We start from the raw sequence: 19,297 nt of genomic DNA, 5'->3' as shown, positions 1-19,297 counted from the left end.
CTTTACGGATACTTTCTCTTAAATTAAAGTATTTTGGAGGACAAATGATTTTTTTGTTGTTGTTGTTTTGAGACAAGGTTTCTCTGTGTAGCTCTGGAGCCTGTCTTGGAACTTGCTCTGTAGACCGGGCTGACCTCGAACTCGGGAGATCCACCTGCCTCTGCCAACCGTGTGCTGCGATTAAGGCAGACACCACCACCACCCTGCTGACAAATGATTTGTTTTTGTTTTTGTTTTTTTGACAAATGATTTTTAACGGGCATTTCTGTCTTTAAACTTCACATTGAAACAATTAGATGAGTCTTAGGAAGCAAACACAGCTAATTAATAACTTCAGTATGTGCTCATACAGACTGTACATAAGTAACACTTTATTGAAATCAAAGTTAGAGAGGTCCATTCTTTTATGGAGGAAAATTGGAGTTTACCAAGAACAGGATTTAATAAAAACTAGAGCATGCAAATAGAGATTGGGGTAAGGAGAGGACAGTAGTACATGCCCTAGAGTGAGCATAAAGGAGGCTCTCAACTGAGCCATCTCTAGTGTATCACTTAGAAGACAAAATTCAAGTCTGGCATGGTGGTGCACACCTTTGATCTCGGCACTCTGGAAGCAAAGGCAGATGATCTCTGAGTTTGAAACCAGCCTCGTCTACATAGTGAGTTCCAGGACAGCCAGGCCTACACAGAGAAACCATGTCTTGAAAAACAAAACAAAACAACAACAAAGGCAATCTTTTATAAAAAGTAATTCTCACACAGCTGTTTCTTTTTTTGTTTGTTTGTTTTTTGTTTGTTTTTCGAGACAGGTTTTCTCTGTGGCTTTGGAGGCTGTCCTGGAACTAGCTCTTGTAGACCATGCTGGTCTCGAACTCACAGAGATCTTCTGCCTCTGCCTCCTGAGTGCTGGGATTAAAGGTGTGCGCCACCAATGCCCAGCTCTGTTTCTATATCATGGTCTGTAGTAAAGTTAATTATTTCTGTTACTAGGAAACATTTACAGAAAAACAAGGTTCACAACCCCCACCCCATCTCTCTACCTAAAGGAATATCCACTTAGAGTACATTTACTGTCTCCATGGCAACTCGTATAATTGGGTGCTGCAAGAGGAGGATAATGAAGAGAAAAACAAGGTGATTGGGCTGAAAGAAAAAAAAAAAAAAGGATACACCACAGGTCAGTGGAGAGAAAGGTAACAACCCAAAGCGAAAATAAGAACGGGGGGGGGGGGTTCCAAAAAGAAACTTGTGACAATGCTGTGGTCACCTCCTACCCAGGTAGTGAGCCACAGACCTTCTAGGACTCAAGACACTTAAGAGTAGATTGGGACATATGAACCTTTCAAAACATGTGAGGCTAGCTGTACATAGAGGTTAATGCTCATAATCCTCAGCATTCAGGAAGTAGAGACAGGGGGATCAAGAGTTCAACGCTAGCCTGAGCTAAGGGAGACCCTATTTCAAATAACCAACAAAAATGGCAATTCTGGTTGTGGTGACTCACTTGTGAAACCTAAGCATTTTGGAGGTGGAGGCCAGCCTGGGCTACGTAGCAAGACTCTGATGAAAATACCAAATACATAAAAGGACTGTGTCCAATGACTTCAGAGATACACAGAGGAAAGGAGAATGGGGCTTTTGAAGTGGGCAAATGGCTTCCATAGGCTTTCAGTTGAAATGCCCACACAGCGCAGGATCACATGAAACACTGGAAAGAGACGAAGAGAGAGATGCAGCCCCGTACACAAGGCAGCCTCCGTCCAGGCTAGGCAGAGGCGACTGTGGCCAGGTGGCCAGGTGGAGAGCACCAGAGTAACGGTAGTAGAGTGACAGAAAGGTCCCGGAGCTTTGGGACAAGAGCATCCACAGTCCAGGCACTAAAGAGGAAAAGAGATTTCCCACTGTTCACAGTGGAGGTGAACACATTTGTGTTCTAAATCCCTCCTCCGAAAATGCTGTACAAGTACCACTACTCACCACACACATTGCTAAACCCAATGGTGGCTGTGTTCTCAGCTTACCCAACTCACTCACAACTTACAACACAGCTGATTACCCCACGCTCTCTTCAACAGTCAACTGCATCTGCAAGGTGTCCTACCCGGTCTGTCCCTGGCCTTGCTGGTAACTCTATGTGTTGTCCGCATCAACCTACTCACTTGGCTATGCCTCAGGAAGTCCCTGTTTACAAAATCTCCCCATGTGATTCTTACAGCCTTCATGCCACTCCTCTGTTGACAACTCTGGGCCTAATCTGGGCCCTAAAAGTAAGTCTCAATCACAACTGACATCAATCTCCACTAACGGCCAACTAAAACTAGCCAATTACCAAAGAGTAATGAATGCCCACTGCACCACTCGCATCCATACAGCCACAACTCCCAAACTCGCCGGCCATTTTCCATCTCCAATGCCATCCCTACTCTACATCCCTTTCCCAAATAACGCTCCCAATGCTTCATAATGGAGTTCTTGTCTCTCTCTGCCAGCAGCCAGACAGCTGTGCCACAAATATGCCCATCATTCCCTTCCACTAATGATGAACTTCATGTTGCTTCCTTGCGGAATTTGGAATAATAATAGTAAGCTTACTTCTTAGAGAAAATGCAAGGTCTATCCACCAGGAGGCCCTGCTGGCCAGCCAGCCATGTATCTCTGTCTGTCTCTGTCTCTCTGCCTCTGTCTTTCTCTGCCTCTCTCTCTCTCTCCTCTCTCTCTCTCTCTCTCTCTCTCTCTCTCTCTCTCTCTCTCTCCATCCCCACTACTCACATGCAACAGCTGGTGTCCTATCCATTGCATCCCCTGACCTGTTCCCCAGGCTGGCATGCATGGTGCCCTTTGCTGAGCCTTGAAATCCTGACCTCTTCTGACAAAGGCAGTACTATTGCAGAAGCAGGGCCCTACTTCTCTCCACGTCTCTCTACCTCCTTCACAGAACCAGTTCAATCCTAAGTGGATTTTCTTATCAGCTTCTCTTGCTTATCACCCTGTCAGTCCCTCTGAGAACCTGGCTTCTCAACACACACACACACACACACACACAGAGAGAGAGAGAGAGAGAGAGAGACAGAGACAGAGACAGAGACAGAGACAGAGAGACAGAGAGAGAGACACACACACACACACACACAGAGAGAGAGAGAGAGAGAGAGAGAGACAGAGACAGAGACAGAGAGACAGAGAGACAGAGAGAGAGACACACACACACAGAGAGAGAGAGAGACAGAGACAGAGACAGAGACAGAGAGACAGAGAGAGAGACACACACAGAGAGAGAGAGAGAGAGAGAGAGAGAGAGAGAGAGAGAGAGACAGAGAGCATCCGAGGAGAATGGAGAAAAATGTCTAAATGTCTAAAGCTGGGCATGATGGGCACACCTGAAATCCCAGCACCTAGACATGAATGACAATCTTGAGTTTGACACCAGCCTGGGCCACTAAGTGAGAGCCTAAAGAACTAATAAGGCTGGGGATATAGCTCAGTGGCAGAGTACTGCCTAGCATATGGAAAGTCACACCATAGTGTGTGCGCACCCGTGTGTGTGTGTGTGTGTGTGTGTGTGTGTGTGTGTGTGTGTCTGTGTGTGTGTCTGTGTGTGTGTGTGTCTGTGTGTGTGTGTGTCTGTGTGCGAGAGAGGGGGGGAGAGGGAGAGGGAGGGAGAGAGAGAGAGAGAGACAGAGAGAGAGGGAGAGAGAGGGAGAGGGGGAAGGAGGGAGGGAGGAAGGGGGGAGGGAGGGAGGGAGGGAGAGAGGGAGGTTTAGCACAGAGCAAGTACTCAAGACAGTGTATAACACATCAACTTTAGGAGGAACTGAAAAAGGCTATATTAGCCACTATACTCCAAGCACTTATGAAACTCAAGGCAATTTCTCCTGAGAACTGACTGAAAGCAGTGACTGAACCCTTGGTTCCCCCCACTTCTACCCTCTCTCTTAAGCTCTGCTGTGCCATGTCTTACATCCTGACCTGACCACTTCCAGGTAGACCAATATTTGACATTAAGCAATGATTTCTCTGGTTCATATTTTAATGAAGCTATGCTTCCCAAACTGTCACAACAGGCAACTAGACATGATTACAATATAAACAGAGAAAGGACAGAGTGACAGCAGCCAGGTGAGTTGAAGAATTTTATATGGTTATGTCCTGTAGTGTCACTTCAGTGTCCACTTGGCTAATAGGTCACATTAACAAGCGACCAGAACCAATTTTTTGTGATACTCACAGAGTAGCTGATGTAATTCAATAAAAATACAATATTCCTTCAGATGTGGTGGCAAATAGCTGAAAACTCCAGTACTTGGAAACTAAGACAAAAGCACCTCATGTTCAAGGCCAGCCTGAGCCACATAGTGAGATCCTTACTCAAAGAAGGAAAAAGAGGGAGAGGGACAGAAATATCCCTATCCTCAAGGTCGGGCATTGGTGGTGCACGCCTTTAATCCCAGCACTCAGGAGGCAGAGGCAGGAGGATCTGTGAGTTCCAGCCTAGCCTGAACTACAGAGCAAATTCCAAAGCAATACAGAGAAACCCTGTCTCGAAAAACAAAAAGAAAGGAAGGAAGGAAGGAAGGAAGGAAGGACGATCCTTATCCTCTTGGACCTCCACAACCATGAGCTATTTAAAAAAAAAAAAAAAAAACTGTCTTGAAGTACTTAGGTCTTGGGCATTTTGTTGGCCAATATCTGCAGATGCAGACTGATTCCCTAAGGTGAGCTGGATTCAGCTGTCTCACACAGTACAGAAGCTGCTAGACCCAAGTTAATATCCAATACTTGAACTTCAATCAATTTGCTATGAATGTGGAGTACATACCACACTTCAAAGAGTTAGGAAAAATGTAAAATTTGCAAAAACTTTCCAATTGACTATAACGAATGTTATGTTTTGACATACTAGATTATATATGAAATGCTGAAATTAACCGGGTCGTGGTGTACTGGTCTTTAATCCCAGCACTCGGGAGGCAGAGGCAGGTGGATCTCTGCGCATTCCAGACCAGCCTGGTCTACAAGAGCTAGTTCCAGGACAGCCTCCAAAGCCACAGAGAAACCCTGTCTCAGAAAGGGAAAAAATAAAGAAAGGCTAAAACTAATTTCACCAGCTTCCTTTTACTTTTCATATAGTGGCTGGTGGGACAGTTGAGTTTCATGTGTAGCTATTGTGGCTGGCTCACACTATTTCCATTGGTCAGCTCTGGGTTCCCATCTTACAACCACAGCAGTCACTATCCTGATCTAGGGTCTGGCTTTTGCAAGCCTTTACACAACCGATTGCTGCAGTTCATCCAGAAGAACTAATAAAACTCAATTTAATAAGAGATGCCCAGCCAGGCATGGTGATGCATGCCTTTAATTCCAGTATTCAGGAGGCAGGCAAATGGCTCTGAGTTTGAGACTAGCTTAGTCTACGTAGTTAGTTCCAGGCAAGCCAGAGCTCATAAGTGAGACCTTGTCTTAAAAAAAAAAAAAAAAAAAAAAAAAAAAAAAAAAAAACCTAGATCAAGTCAAGAAACTGTGAAAGTTAGTTTCTTCTACATCTAAAGATAGCCTCATTCTGCTATGGTGAATACTGAATGTTTTGCAAAGGTCCTGGGGTTCAGAATTGGTTCCCACAGAGGTGTTCCAGGGAAGCAGTATATATATTATGAATAATAAAAACCCAGAGACAGATATTGGGGTTAAAGCCTAAGACCAGAGAAGCAAAGCAGCCAGCCACTAGAGAGTTCTCACCTCTACCAGTGCTCAGACCAAAGGGGCGATGGTGTTCTTTGGCTGCATCTCCAAACTCCACTGCTCCTCAGACTGCCTAGACTGCAATGAGTTCCTGTCTTTCTCTGTCTAGCCACATCACTCCTGTCTCCATCTCCCTAGTGCTGGGATTAAAGGCATGTCATCCCAAGTGCTGGGATCAAAGGTGTGTGCTCTGTTTCTCTTTTAGACTGACTCACTCTCATGTAGCCCAGGGTAGCCTTGAACTCTCAGAGATCCATCTGCCTCTGTCTCCCGAGTGCTGGGATTTAAGGTGTGTACAGCACTGCCTGACCTCTATGGCTAACTAGTGGTTTAGGTGTGTGGCTAACAAGTGGCTTAGCTTTGCACTCTGATCTTCAGGCAAGTTTTATCAGCCATAAACAATACATCATCACCAAGCAGTGAAAGTTTCCTGAGGGGAGGTCCAGAGATAAGTCCTCAGGGTTACAGAAACAGGATCAGAAGGGGGTGGGAAAGACAGCAATCCCACCCCTCCCCCTTTGATTCCTGGCCATGAACCGAGCAGCTTGTTCTGCATCCACTGCCACTGAGTACCTCAACACCAGCCCAAAGAGAGGTCTCCGAAGAGGGGTGGGGTGCGCCAAAGCAAACCTTTGTTCTTGACAAACTGATTGAACCAGGCACTTCATTACAGCAAAGGAAGCCTAGAGATAGTCTCAGGAAGAAGCAAACTATTAATGAAGACTTGCTTAATTAGACTCCCACAGGGCTCTAAACCTCTAACCAGGGCAAAATGTCTCAGGACTAAACAGCTAAAGGCTGAGAAAATTCTATAAAAGTGTTTCAGAGAACAGACCAAAATGTCCCTCTAGAGAAAGTTTCCCCAAACCATGTTTTTTGTGGGGAGTGGGTTTCAGAGACAGGGTTTTTCTGTGGCTTTGGAGGCTGTCCTGGAACTAGCTCTTGTACACCAGGCTGGTCTCAAACTCAAAGAGATCCACCTGCCTCTGCCTCCCGAGTGCTGGTATTAAAGGCGTGCACCACCAACGCCGGCCCCAAACCATCTTTTGTACACACACACACACACACACACACACACACACACACACACACAACTAGCAGTGACTCTAAATTTAATGAGAATGTACTTGATTGATCTAAAAATGTAGCAGGCTGCAGTGATGGCAGTTAGGACCCCAGCATCCGTCCAAGAAAGCCTTGCCTAGCAGCACACACCTGTGATCCCAGTGTCCGGAAAGCAAAAAGACAAAAAAGATCCTGGGCTTGCAGGCTGAAGAACTTAGCCAAATTGGTGAGCTCCAGGTTCAGTGCCAGAATCGGTCTCAGAAAACATGGTGAACAGCGATTGAAGGCACCAACACAGACCTCTGGCCCTCCCACACAGCATGTGTACACACAGAAAAGAACTGCAAATATAGGAAGATCTATCTCTGTGGTTTGCAAGTTTGCAAAATTTTTTATATTTCTATACAAGCCAGTCTCTTTACTCCTAGCAAAACTGCTTTTACAGCTCTGTCTTAGAAATTATCAGAGTCCTATGCTAGCCCTATTTTATTTATTTATTTATTTATTTATTTATTTATTTATTTATGAAGCAGGGTCATACTCTGTAGCTCGAGTTGGCCTGGAACTCACTATGTGGTATAGGCTGGCCTAAACTCATAGACATCCATCCACCTGCCCCTGCCTCCTTAGTGCTGGGCTTAACAGCATGCACCATCATGTCCAGCAATTTTATTTCTTAAGCCAGGACAATTCCCAAGATAATATCACTTACTTATTTATGTATTTTTGTAGTAGTGGAGATTGAACACCATGGGTTCAACTGAACACCACTGAGCCTGCCTTCAGTCCCTATAGCCTAAAACTGCTATGGCTCCTTCCAGAGGCTGAATAAGGAGTCAAATAGCAGACTGAGAGCTAGAGACAGCTCAGCATTTCAGTACCCACACCCAGCTCACAACCATCCATAACTCTAGTTCCAGGGGATCTGATGCCCTCTTCTGACACACACACATATGGTACAGCCATACATGCAAGCCAAACACAGCAGATACACATTAAAAAAAAAAAAAAGCAGACTTTTTGTACTAACTCTGAAGCAGTTTCCCATTGCTGCCCACACAAGTTACAATGAATATAATGGCTTAAAACACACATTACATTCCTAGGCATTCTGGAGATGAGGCATCTCACTGAGCTACAGTTAAGGTGTAAGCAGGGCTATTTCCCTCCTGGGGCATGGGGTGAGATGGGGTACCTATTTCTTTGCTGACCCAAACTTCTATGACTATGTGTGTTCTTGGCTCATGGTCTTCCACTTTCAAGACCAACTGTGGCCACTGGAATTGTTCTAATGGTGCTAACTATCTTGTCCTAATCTGCTTTCCTGTTGACTTACAAGGGTCCTATGATAAAGCCGTGTTTACCTAGATGACCCAGGATGACTCAAGAGAGAGCTCAGCCATAATGACTAGGTTTGATCTCTGGAACTCACATAAAGGTAAAAGGAAGTAACTGATTCCACACAATTGTCCTCTGGGCTCCACACATACGCACCTATTCCCCAGCCACATACACACAACAATGAATAAAGTTTAAAAAGAAGAGTCAACAAAATCTCTGGTACATAAGCTACTGTCCTCTGTAAGTTAAAATAGTTAAAAAGTCCTTATCAATTCAGTAGAAAGCCTAAAATCAAAACCAATAAAATCAGGGCTGGAAAGAGGGCTCAGTGGTTAAGAGCACTGGTTCGTCTTCCAGAGGACCCAGGTTCAATTACCAGTACCCACATGGCAGCTCACAACTGTCTGTAACTGTAGTCCCAGGAAATCCAACACTCTCTTCCTGCCTCATTGCATACACATGGTACACAGACATCCAGGCAGGAAAAACACTCATAGACATGAAAGAAAAAAAATTAAACCAATAAAATCAAATAGAGGGCCAGAGACTGTTCTTTTTGCTCAGCTTATGGGCTGATGGGAATGGGAGAATGACTTCTTCCTTCCTGTACTCAAGAAAGCCAACCAAACTCTTGATAACACCCCACAGGAAGTTAAGCATCCAAGTTTTCCAAATGCATGCTCTAGCCCTGACTGTAAGGAGCGGAGACATAGCATGTTTAGACAGGTATGATTTTTCTTTCAATTAATTCCACATCCAAGGACACAGGGGGTGGGGGTGGGGCACAAAACAGTGAGTCTAACACCAGTGGTTAGGCTCCATAGTCTAGCTGATACCTTTGAAACCCTATCCTGGAGCTTTGGATGCTACTGGGCTTGACTGGCATTCGCTAATTCACTGATGTTCTGAGCTCCCCTCAGCACCAAACGAAAGTTCATTCCAAGGCACTGGAAAGTATCTCTCTGCTTCTCAAATCAAAGGGATCTTAAAGGGTTGGGGATAGTTTTAATCCACAGTGCAACACACACACACCCCATGCACACATGTGCGAAATGAGATGATGAAAAGATAAAATGAAAAAAAAAAGAAAAGATAAAATGAAGACAATCATACTGACATGTTTTAGGAGTCAATGAATAACAGTTTTAAGGACTGGAAACAAACCCTGGGACCTAGTAAAAACTTTACATTTTTGTTGACTTTTAAATGTTCCTGAGTGTTATTTATAACTCGCCGATCTCTGTTCCAAATTCTCAGTCTTAACTAAAGCACCTTAGGGGATATATTTTACATATATGTAAACAGATTTCGTGACATTTTCCCAGAGCTGGCTCATACACTAATTTAACCAAAACAACTCCCTGGGTTGCAATTAAGCTTGCTAGAACAGGGGCAGTCCATCAGACCCGTTAAAGAACCCTCTGAGCAAATGAAACTCACAGAAGACAGTAGCAGTCGTGTTGAACAGCTGTCTCGGGCCTCCTAAAGAGCGAGGACAGTAGGGTTTGTGATTCTTAATGGCTTTGCAGTTTCAGGGACAGTGGTGCCCATGGTACAGTATTTCCCAGAAGGCTATGCTCTGCTAGGGGCAGCACCAGCTGTGAGAGACTCTCACTCCACACATCTGCTTATCTGCAGGGAGAGCAAGCATATTGTGCCCGGGCTTCAAGATCTCACCAGCATACACAGAAGCATTTCCTCTCATTCACTGTACTTTAACACTGAAGGGAGTGAGACAGTGGGGAGCTGGAGCCAGATCCCACCAACTCAGACAAGCTATGTCACAGAAGAAATGAGCTTCTTTGGTGAGAGATATTCAATTTTTGAGGCAAAAGGGTTGAAACCTCTGTTTAAATTAGAAATGTAGCCTCTATGAAAAAACAAAACAAAACAAAACAGCAAGCATTCCTCAGATGGTTTCTACACATTGGGTGTAATAATTCACATTATTACCCTCTGACATAAATACTATGTCATTCCCATTTTACACCAGGAAGTGGAGGGAGTTCTTTAAAGTTCCCCAGGGTTACACAGAAACACACTCATGTTTGCTGGGCAAAGCCTAGCAAGACTCACTTTGGGCACAGCTTCATGGCCTTAGGCAATGAGACTGGAACACAGTTCCAGGAGGTTATAGATACAGTCCTATGTCAGAATATGGCCCCCTAAACCAGACACATATCCGAAGCTACTGCAGAGATGACAGAGCAGGGAGGAGCCCTGGAAGCCTAGAGATGACAGAGCTGGGTGGGAGTCCTGAAAACCCATGCTGAGCCTGTCTCTGCTGTCTACACAGTTTTGGGTTCCTGAGTCTTGCTAAACTACCCAGATCTTCCACTTCCAGAGTGGAAATGGCAATTTTTTTTAAAGATTTATTTATTTATTATGTTCACAGTGTTCTGCCTACATGTATGCTTACAGGTCAGAGAGCACACAGATCTCATTGCGTATGGTTGTGAGCCACCATGTGGCTGCTGGGAATTGAACTCAGGACCTCTGGAATAGCAGGCAGTGCTCTTATCCTCTAAGCATCTCTCTTCTCTAGCCCTTACAGCAGGATTGTTTTTTTTTTTTCTGAGACAGGGTTTCTCTGTGTAACTTTGGAGCCTATCCTGGTACTCGCTCTTGAGACTATGCTGGCCTCGAACTCACAGAGATCCGCCTGCCTCTGCCTCCCGAGTGCTGGGATTAAAGGCATGCGCCACCAACACCCGGCTGGAAACAGCAATTTTTATATGAAGATGACAATAGCACTTCAGGGGGTCTAATACTTTTTTTTTTTTGAGACAGGGTTTCTCTGTGTCGATTTGGAGTCTATCCTGGCACTTGCTTGTAGACTAAGCTGGCTTTGAACTCACAGAGCTCTGTCTGCCTCTGCCTCCTGAGTGCTGGGATTAAAGGTGTGTGCCACCAACACCCGGCATCTATATTATCTACCACTATTTAACCTTTCTCTGTTTTGCCACAGCATCTCCATCTTCTGGGCGACAAGGCTTGGAGTCAACACAAATCTTTGGCATCCCTCTTTTTCAAAGAGTCCACACTTAAGGAATAAGCATCTTCTTGGAAGGTCCCCACTTCTTTTTGGGGAGTGGCCTCTGTGACAGCACAGCTGGTTAATGGGCCATGACTTAAGACCACTTTTTCTCTCTTCCTTAGCCCTCAGTGAAGCTCATCTTCTCCGATCTTCTGTCAGTGATAGACTAACAACTAACACAATCCTTTGTAACTACTAAAGCCATGAAGGAGCACCTGGCGACAGGTGGCATCCCCCCATGATTCTCTATAATAGGTAGACGAAGCAGAGAACCCCGTGGTCCCATCTTCCCTCTGCTAGACCAAAGGAACACAGAGGAATACAGGCCCAATAGGAAGAGGTGACTCCTGCAGGCCTGGGGCCAGGCACCACCCTAAGGAGGATGCAAAACCTGCCTTTGGCACAATACCACCTCTCCATTCTCCAGTTTCGCACCTCCAGGCAATCGCTCCCACCAGTACACGGAAAAGTTTCCGTAAGAATTTGAAAAATTCTACTTATCTTGGTCAGGTGATAGAGGCACACGCCTTTAATCCTAGCACTTAGGAGGCAAAGGCAGGAGAATCTCTGAGTTTGAGGCCAGTCTGGTTTACAGAGTGAGTTCCAAGACAGACAACACTACACAGAGAAACCCTGCCTCAAAACAAACAAAACACAATAAAATAAAGAATGTGCCACATGCCTTTAATCCCAGCACTTGGGAGGCAGAGGAGGTGGATCTCTGTGAGTTCGAGACCAGCCTGGTCTACAGAGCCAGTGCCAGGATAGGCTCCAAAGCCACACAGAGAAACCCTGTCTCGATAAACCAAAAAAAAAAAAAGTGTACAAAGATGGGATTCAAGAAACCCCACATTTAGTATCCCATTAACACATTAATAATTCTATTTATTGCTCTTTAAGTTCCCTTTGACTCACAAGCCACAGTGGAAAGTTCTTACTGAACTGAGTCGGATATCTAAAAGAGGTTGAATTCCACACTCCTATATCTTAATATGCTTTGCAAAACCATAGGTATAAATCAACTAATTAATTAATTACCTTTTTGAGACAGAGTTTCACTATGTAGCCACAGTTAACCTGGAAATCACTATGAAGACAGGGCTGGCCTTGAACTCATAGCTGGGGGGTTAAGGGTGTGTGCCACCATGCCTGGTTAACATAGGTTTATAAACTAGAATTACAAATGAAAATAGAAGCCCAAGGCAACATTGATAACTTGACTCAGTAGCAAATAAGGCTTGACATACTAGAAAAACCTGAGAATCTTTATACAAAGAAACATACTATACTCACAATGAAAACAATGGACATTTCTTGCATTTTCATTAAATCAACCTGACAATGTCATACGGATGACGCACAAACTTTTTCGGAAAAGTGCCCTATTTAATCCCAGAACTCAGGAAGCAGAAGTAGGTGGACCTATGAGTTCAAGAGCTCCCGGTCTAAATAGTTAGTTCTAGAACAGCCAGAGCTGCAGTGAGACCCTTCCTCAAAAATAGAAATAAATATTGATGTGATTTATCCTAAAGCTGATAGTTAGTTCTAGAACAGCCAGAGCTGCAGTGAGACCCTTCCTCAAAAATATAAATAAATATTGATGTGATTTATCCTAAAGCTGACATACTAAATATAATAATGTAAACATAATATCTGAAAATATTTAATGTTATCTCACTGGTGCTGATGATGTAACTGTAGAAATAAAATTTCTTTTTCAGAGCTGCCTGACAAAATTAACACAGTTCTTCTCTGCTGTATTTCCTCAAAAAATAAGGTTAGCTGCATGACTAATAATAAAAACACAAACAGCACTTTAGGAAAGCTGGAATGTTCTGTTTTCAGACACTCCCCAGAGTAGAGCCAGGACCCTGCTGGGCAGCCCTGCCAAGCTTGACCCTCAAGCTAACTGCTTTAAGGAGCATGCAAGTGAGAGGTAAAAGAGAGGAGGGACCAGGGATGTGAAAGCAAGTGCTTGGCATCTTGCAAGCCCCTGGTTTGATCTTTAGTGAAGAGGCAAAAAATAAACAAACAACAGAACATCTTTTCAAATTCTGAAAAACAGCCTTTCGAGAATACAGTTAAATAGATTTCCCTTTTTAAAAAGCGAAGCAACTGAAAAATTATCATTGTACAGATTTAATTCAAAGCTGAAAAAAAAATTGAGAAAATGTGGATGCAGCAGTTAAGAGTGGGTATACAAAGGACCTGTCTGTAACTCTAGCTCCAGGGGGATTTGCTGCCTTTGGCCTTTGAGAGCACCAGTAAACATGCACACACACACACACACACACACACACACACACACACACACACACACATGAAAACTAAAAGGAAAGGAAATCTTCAGAAACAGTGAAAACTGGAGACAAACTTGATGTCCCACAATATGGGATTGGTTCAGAACACTAAAAATGACATTTGTTATATGAGAATCTTTTAGTGATATAAGAGATGTTTATAGTTGAGTTTGGGGGAAAGTTATACTCTGTAGAAAATAAATCCAGTTTTGTAGAACAGAGCTTTCCAGCTGTGCAACTTTGGGAGAGTTAACTACTATAAATAAATCTATTTCTCCCTAGTAATAAGTTAAAGAATGTCTTGTCTACCTTGAGGCTGCAGAGATGGCTCAGAGGTTAAGAGCACTGGCTGCTCTTCCAGAGGACCTGGGTTTGCTTACCAGCACCTACATGAAGGCTCACAACTGCCTGCAACTCTAAGTTCTAGGGGATCCATCTTCCTCTTCTGGCTTCCCTGGGCAGCGTAAGCATGTGGTGCACAGACATTCATGCAAGCGAAGCACCCGTGCATGGAAGAGCATCACCTCCCAAGGCTGTGGTGGGCAGAGGTTACAGCACTAGCTAGCATCTGTCCACAGAGACCTCAGTACACGCTAGCACTTGCTGTTGCATGTCACATGTGAGAAAACTGGAAGGTATGGTGTGAAGTGATTTCAGGGCGATAGGTTTATTCTGCCCACTTTTCTAAACATTTCTAACATCACTTCTAATATGAGGGAAACCAGGATGTGGGGATACTGACACAATGAGAGAACCCTTTTAAAGCTCTACCTAGGGCTTTCTTAAAAGGAAATAAATCTTGGTTGAGCTAACTTACCCTTCGTATTTCCTTTCAATGAGTCTGTTTCACATTATTTAAATTAATTTGTCAGCTGGGTGATGGTGGCTCACGCCTTTAATCCCAGCATTTTGGAGGGAGAGGCTGGAAGATCTCTGTGAGCTCAAGACCATCCTGGTCTAAAAGACCTAGTTCCAGGACAGCCTCCAAAGCCACAGAGAAACCCTATTTTGAAACCTGCCCCTCCAAAATAAGTTAATTTGTCAATACTACTTTATTAGGTAAAGCAAGATGTCCACATTGTGCTCAGCCTCACAAGAATGGAGGAGCCTGACTCAAGAACATCGACGACTTCTAGGAAGGCAGCCCAGCCCAGCAGTGCTGTCATTTTTTGCTTCCTCCCAGCTCCCAATGCTCCTGCTTGTTGACCCCATAGTACTTGGGTTTTAATCTACTGGACTCTAAGTCACAAGGGCAGTAACAGAAACCCCATTATCCCAGCACTGTTACATACCAGTGCTGGGGTATAAAGCTGCTTAAGAAATATTCACCATTTATTAAGTTGAATGACAACAAATATGAGCTGAATGACTACCTGATACTAGTAGTTCAGGGTTTGGTTCCACCAGAAGTCAAAGGAAAGCTACTCTTTTTTTAGCCTAGAATTCTCAGGAATTGCCCTACAAAAGAAGAAAAAGATGAAGAAGAACAGGAAGAGGAAGAGGAAGAAGAAGGAGGAGGAGGAGGAGGAGGAAGAGGAAGAGGGATGGTAGGGCATACCTGAAATCCCAGAACTGGGGAGACTAAGGCAGGAGGATTTCAAGTTCAAAGCCAAGTAGCCCTACACAGTAAGATTGACTTCTTTACACTCTCTCTCTCTCTCTCTTCTTCTTCTTCTTCTTCCCTTCCCTTCAAATTATCACTTTTAAAAAGAAAGTCACAATCTGTATTTCATTGTCTATTTTAACAATGTAAGGTAATTTCCATATATTTTGTTTAAAGTCCCACAACAACTGGGAGTGTAACTCATTCAGGGTAGCATGGCTAATGTGGGCCTGGCAATCACCCAGATTCTTCTGCACCCCATGGCCACCATCCCCTCCTCATACCCCAGTGTTGCAGAGCAAATGCCTCTGGATCCTTCCAAATATCTCCTAGGGCTTTTACCAAGCTCTGGGAAAAAGAAACTCAGAACAGGGTGAAACAGCAGCCTACTTACACTTGGTACTGAGTTTCTCCACAGGTTCACAGGTCAACCAGCTTGGTTTAAAAATGAAACTAACAACAGCAAATCAAATATTAACTTGATTTAAAAAAAAAAAAAAAAAAAAAAAACTAAGAGGCTGGAGACGTGGCTCAGCAGCTAATAACACTGACTGCTCTTCCAGAGGACCAGGGTTCAATTCCCAGCACCCTCATGGCAGCTCACAACTATCTTGTAACTCCAGTTCCAGGGAATCTGGCATCCTCACACATACATGCAGGCAAAACATCCATGGAAATAAAATAAAAGTAAAGTTTTAACAAAAAAACCCAAAAACTCTTTAGCGGGAGAACAGTATGAAATAAGACCATCAGTGGAACAAGGAAATGGGCTATAAACAAAACAAACAAAAAATGAATTTGGCTTGCTTCTTATTAAGAAGGAAAGAAATGCTAAAGAGTTCTCTACAAATACCTTCTTCCTGCAAAGTCCAGGCTTCTCATGCTCTGTCTGCCCAGCGGCTTTGATGTCCCTTAAACACTTAACTCACAACAGAGGGTGGGGACAAAACCGTCTTAGGTATCCACCCTGAAACAGTTGACTTCCTGAAAACCTCCCTTCCCAACCCGAGGGAGTAGAGGCAGCATTTCACGTGCTAACTTGGGCCGGACAGGTTCCTCAGAGGGAAACTGGCTTTACCTAAGTCACCTGGAACTTGCTGTTATTTACAGGTCAACTGTTACAGTTTAGTAGAGTCTGCATTGGAAAAGACGTTCATGATCAGACGTTTGTGCCTCTACCTTAACTGCTAAACTCGTTAATCCTTATTTAACACTCCTTACTGTTTGGAGTAGTCCTGATCTCATTTTACGGGTTCCGGATGGTAAATGTAACTAACTGAGGGTTCAGGGTTAGTAGATGAGTCTAGAAGTGACACCAAAGAACAGAGCAGTTAAAGTGAGATTCAAAGTCCACGGACAAAAACAGTTGAGCCGCTCCAGAATTTCAAGCACATGTCAAAATTATTTTAAGGTCATTTTAGAATAAGCAGGTGTTGAAAAAGCAGGTGTTGAACGGCGGATTAATGAAAGATTACAGGAAATAACATTTAAAGTATTTGCTTTTGAGACGGAACGGTCACCGGACCCACAGACTGTGACGGGGTACTGTCCACTGCCACCTCTCTTTGCTGACAAACCCAGTCTCCCTTCGTAAAAGGGTGCGGGTCTAAACGCCAAAGGCAGAGAGATCCCCTTGGGCAGCCCAGAGCTGGTCTTGAGCACAGACCTTCAGCAAGTGACAGTCTACTTCGCCAGCCTAACTTCAACCCTGACCTCAAGACTGGCACTGCACAATCTACGGTTTAACCTGTGCCATTCAATGCCACCACCAACTACCCGAAAATGGGTTACAAATGAATGAGCAGCAGGCTGGGAGGAGAGACAGCCACCAGCTGACCCCCAGCAGATGAAAACCGAGGAAGGATGCTCGGGGCGGGGCGGCCTGGGGAGGCGGTGGTGGCCGGAGCCACGTCCCCGCTGGAGCCACGTCCCCCGCGCGGAGGCTCCGCAGGACGCGCAGCCCGCAGCCCATCCTCCTCCCGGCCCGGCGCTCACCGCTCGCACGCAGCCGGTGCTCGCACGCCGGGGGCGCTCGCCGGGCGCCGAGGACCCGGGGCGACCGGGCCCGAGAGCTGCAAACTTTGCGCGGGTCTCGCCCGCCGAGGAAGCCGCTCCGCCCCAGGCCGCAGTCCGGGTGCTGCAGCGAACCCGGCTCCGGGCGGCTCCGGCGGCGCGGAGGGCGGGGTCTCCGGGCGTCTGAGCCCCGGGCAGCGCGCTGTTCTGTTTACCGCGGTCCCGCCCGCGCTCGCCGTCCCTCCCTCCCTCCCTCCCTCCTCCCCAGCCCGCGCCCTGCGCGCTCCTGACATCATTCATTCTCGCACTCTCGCCTGCCCTCTCCTGCTCCCAGCCGTGACTCACCCCGGGCCCGAGGTTCCTGCGGGCACCCGCGGACTCCGGCGACTCCCGCGGCCGTGTCTCTTCCCGGCGTCCAGCCGAGCTCGAAAAACCGGTGCGACTTCTTCGGGAGGCGATTGCAGCCGACCCTCCCCTCTGCGGCCCTAGAAGATGCAGCGAAGGAGGGGCTTGGCAGGCAGCGCGAGGTGGCTCCCGGCCGCAGGCTGAGCGCAGAGCACGGCAGACCTCCCCGAACGCGGGCGGGGATCAATCTGGGAAAGTTCTCTGGGTGCCGCTCCCAGCAACTTTCAGGGGTGGGGCCCGGGAAGGGATAAGCCACCTCCGCACCTCCTCCGGTTTCGGAAACTGCTTCCCGACTACGTCGTGTGCGGGCCGGGGGGCACCCGCGCTGACTCAAGGGGTGGTGCCCCGCCTAGGTCAAGTGGGTGGGTTTCCAAACATCACAAGACCGCTTGGCGAGGTTAGTCACCATGCCCGGTGGCACCTCTAGGTGAGCTGGAAGGGTGATTGCACCTAATGAGGCTAATGATGCTAACCACCTTGTCATTGGCCCCGTTAGGTGAATTGCGTTTTGGCAAGTATGAGAAACCGGAACCAGGATGACCGCTGAAAGAGTGACTCTCCACTTAAATGGACTTGTGCGTTTCCGTTGCTTTGGGGGCACAAGTGGCCATATGTGGTTTCTCTGATAATCTCAGCAGTTAAGTGGTAGGAAGGGTTGTCTCCAAAAATGGTCAAAGCTTGGCATTTCCTTAGAGTTGCCATTTCCACACCTGGTGGCAGTTCCCAAAGTCAACCACTGTGAACCACTGTCTCGAGAGAAGAGTGTCTAACTAGAAATCCAGGCAGCTGGCTGAACCTTTACTGAACGTAATTGGTTTAAATGCCTTTTTATGCTGTATCTACCTCCCTTCTGGTTTTGGTGTGGATGTGTAGGATTGCACAGACTGTCCTCAAGGGATTAACATATAGTCGACAAAAATAATGATAATCATTTCTGGTGTTTAGTGTGGCCATCATTTGTGTCGATAATCATTAAACCTAATGGTAGCAAAATAGAGCATGTGAGGGAGGCCCCAAGCTGACAGGTCTAAGATGATGTCACAATGCAGAAGTTTAACTGAAATGGCCCTGCAATTAACCACAGGCTAGACGTTGTTGTGGGGAATGCACTTGTTTTTAAGCTCCAGAAAGGTAGGAATCCAGAAGAGAGCATCAGCCATGTAATTTATTTTCCTTGGGTTTATCTTTCCTTTTCTATAAGGAGTTCCTTTTTACATTTACAAAGCCCAGGCATTTTGCCCAGAAGGCAATAGAAATGGATTAGTTTGCTAGCATGTTGTCCGAGTAAATGGAAATTTGAACCAACATTTTTTTTTCAGACAACCACAGATGTAATGCAGAAGCTTAGTGTCTGATGCATGAGTAACACAGAGAGTCAAGATTCTGTCCGGCCAATGTGGGTGAACAACCCACCTCCTCCCTACTTCACCACTCAAATATTTGTACATTAGGGAGGTAGGTATAAGTAAAAATTTCTACAGAACTCAGAAAAATGGCATTGTAAGGTTTGTGAAGTTTTGAAAGCCCCCAAGCCTTCAGTCTTGTGTGCACTGTGGAAGAATATGAATGCTACAGATTCTACATGGGCCTCCGTGTGGAAGGCTGTTTAACAGGCAGCTTGGAACATTTGGTCGTATCGTGATTCAGTTGGCTATCCTATCATGCCACTTACAAAAAATAGGGTTATAGGACATTCCTATAACCCTAGTCCTTGGGAGGCAGAGTTGGGAGGATCAGGACTTCAAGACTGACCTCCTCCATATATAGGGACTTCCGGTCAACCTGGGTTACATGAGA

The 19,297-nt window shown here is 45.5% G+C and overlaps 1 protein-coding gene across 3 annotated transcripts in view; it reads right to left on the bottom strand.

Annotated features, from left to right (window-relative positions):
- Positions 1 to 17,811, bottom strand: part of Sgms2 (sphingomyelin synthase 2) — an 80,103-nt gene extending 62,292 nt beyond the window's left edge. Inside the window, exon 1 of one of the 3 annotated variants that reach the window (XM_027395722.2) lies at positions 17,441 to 17,811. The gene's annotated coding sequence lies outside the window, so the exon portion shown is untranslated. Of the gene's footprint in view, positions 1 to 15,935; positions 15,984 to 17,077; positions 17,240 to 17,440 lie in introns of those variants that run through there. The other 2 variants (XM_027395723.2, XM_027395724.2) reach the window with 2 other exon arrangements.
- Positions 17,812 to 19,297: the final 1,486 nt, after the last annotated feature.

The sequence above is a fragment of the Cricetulus griseus genome, assembly GCF_003668045.3.
Source record: "Cricetulus griseus strain 17A/GY chromosome 1 unlocalized genomic scaffold, alternate assembly CriGri-PICRH-1.0 chr1_0, whole genome shotgun sequence".
NCBI classification, from domain to species: domain Eukaryota; kingdom Metazoa; phylum Chordata; class Mammalia; order Rodentia; family Cricetidae; genus Cricetulus; species Cricetulus griseus.
The sequence above is the reverse complement of the archived record's forward strand: the minus strand, read 5'-3'. Positions and strand labels throughout refer to the sequence as shown.